This window comes from Electrophorus electricus, chromosome 11, assembly GCF_041902795.1.
Source record: "Electrophorus electricus isolate QZ-2024a chromosome 11, ASM4190279v1, whole genome shotgun sequence".
Taxonomy (NCBI): domain Eukaryota; kingdom Metazoa; phylum Chordata; class Actinopteri; order Gymnotiformes; family Gymnotidae; genus Electrophorus; species Electrophorus electricus.
The window spans coordinates 8,480,001-8,482,500 of record NC_137507.1 but is presented as its reverse complement, the minus strand read 5'-3'; the positions used below and the strand labels follow the sequence as shown (position 1 = coordinate 8,482,500).

Here is a 2,500-nt window from a genome sequence, read left to right as displayed (position 1 = left end):
TTTGGGCTTAAGCAGCAGCCTTGTCTCACTCCATGCTCCTGAGAAAAGAACAGCCCTTTTCTTGCCAATCTTTCCACCGCACCGATTGTGTGTGTACATGGATTTGATAATGTTGTATGCTTTACCCCCTACATCGCTTGCCAGTCATTTGTAGAATAGACCAGTTTGTCAGATTGTGTCAGAAGCTTTTTTGAAATCTATGAAACATGGATTTTGTTTTTTTTCTGGTTAACCTGTATGTAGGGTGTAAATATGACCTGATGTGCGGTGATTTGGTATGAAGCCAATCTGACTTTTACTCAAGACACTGTGTTTCATAAGGAAGTCTTGAATTAATAATGTTACAGAATACCTTCCCCAGAATACTGTTCACACAGATGCCTTGGTAGTTATTAGGGTCAAATTTATCTCCATTTTTGAAAATAGGTGTTAGAAGACCTTGACTCCAGATGTCAGGGAAGTATCATGTTGAAGAGTTGGAGGACAGCCAATTGGAATTTTTTACTTGTGTGTTTAATCATGTCATTTAAAATGTCATTTAAAGTTCCTGCTCAGTAATGGGCGAGTCCCAGTGATTCTGGAAGGCTTTTATTGCTAGTTCTAATATAATTAATTTTTCAGTTATATGCTTTTGTTCAGGTCTTGTATTGTTGGGTAATTGATTGTAGAAATGATTTAAAATGTGTTATCCATGTGTCATTGTTTTGAATGTTCCAGTGTTTCCAAAAACTATTTGTATTTATGGACTCCTCAATTAGTGTCAGTTGTGCTTGTGTGTATTGTGTTTTGATTCTGAGTGTACATTTGTAGAGTCTGTGTTTCACAATACTGAAGGCGTAAATCTGCTTTTGGGTTTTTGTGTTTTTGATTTGCTAACTTTCTCAGTTGTTTCCTAATTTTTTGACATTCTGTGTCAAACCACTTATCATCTTTTGTTTGTTTTTGGTTTGTTCTTACTTGTCTTAGGTTACATTTTTGGGCAGTTGTACTAAAAATATGATTCATATTTTTAACTGCAAGATTGATGTCTTCATCATGCCTTCATTCTCTCTCTCTCACGCTTTCTCCCCGACTCTCTCTCTTTCTCTGACTCTTTCTTTCTGATTTTCTCCCCCTCTCTGTCTCTCTCTCGCTCTCTCTGACACACTCTCTCTCTCTTTCTCTCTCTCTCTCTCTCTCTCACAGGCCACCAGGATTTCATTCTCTCCCCGTTAATAGCTCTAAATAGAGTGCACCTTTGAAGCCATCATCCCATGAAATAAACCCAAGTCTGTTCGTTCTTTCTGGCTGCACTGCTTGATGGGACTGGAGAGGCGGCATTGGCTCGGGACAGCAGGACGGCGGGATGGCAGGACGCGCCTGCTTTTACTGCATCCTCTTCTCCTTTTCTCATCCCTTCATCCGAGACTATCTTTTATGATGACAGTTCACGGAGCTACCTCACACCCATGCAGCTGGAGCCAGTCGGCAGTTCTGAATAAAATGTGTGTGTGTGTGTGTGTGTGTGTGTGTGTGTGTGTGTGTGTGTGTGCGTGCATGCGTGGGTGCGTGTTTGTGTGTGCGCGTACGTGTTTGTGTGTGTGTGTGTGTGTGCGTGTGTGTGTGTGTGTGCGTGCATGCGTGTGTGTGTGTGTGTGAGCATTTGAATGTCTGAGTGTATGTTATTCCTCAGCTTTGAGAGTTTTTGCCTCTGTAAATGGTTACCAATCACTTACTGATCCAGACCACCAAATGGTACACAAACCCTCTCAGGACTGGAGTCTGTCTGTACTGGGGTCTGTCCGTACTGGGGCATCACTGTACATGGGTCTGTCTGTACTGGGGTCTGTCCGTACTGGGGCATCACTGTACATGGGTCTGTCTGGACAGGGGTCTGTCTGTACTGGAGTCTGTCTGTACTGGGGCATCACTGTACATGGGTCTGTCTGGACAGGGGTCTGTCTGTACTGGAGTCTGTCTGTACTGGGGCATCACTGTACATGGGTCTGTCTGGACAGGGGTCTGTCTGTACTGGAGTCTGTCTGTACTGGGGCATCACTGTACATGGGTCTGTCTGTACTGGAGTCTGTCTGTACTGGGGCATCACTGTACATGGGTCTGTCTGTACAGGGGTCTCAGTGTAAAGGGGTCTGTCTGTACTGGATTCTGTCTGTACTGGGGCATCACTGTACATGGGTCTGTCTGTACTGGAGTCTGTCTGTACTGGAGTCTGTCTGTACTGGGGCATCACTGTACATGGGTCTGTCTGGACAGGGGTCTTAGTGTAAAGGGGTCTGTCTGTACAAGGGCCTGACTGTACTGGGGCTTCGCTGCACTGGGGTTTGTCTGTACAGGGGTTTGTCTGGACAGGGGTCTGTCTGTACTGGAGTCTGTCTGTACTGGGGCATCACTGTACATGGGTCTGTCTGTACAGGGGTCTGTCTGTACTGGAGTCTGTCTGTACTGGGGCATCACTGTACATGGGTCTGTCTGGACAGGGGTCTTAGTGTAAAGGGGTCTG

General features: G+C 45.1%; 1 protein-coding gene across 5 annotated transcripts in view; it reads right to left on the bottom strand.

Moving 5' to 3' along the window:
• plxna4 (plexin A4) overlaps positions 1 to 2,500 on the bottom strand; it is a 226,540-nt gene that overhangs the window by 177,010 nt on the left and 47,030 nt on the right. The gene's annotated exons all lie outside the window — the stretch shown is intronic.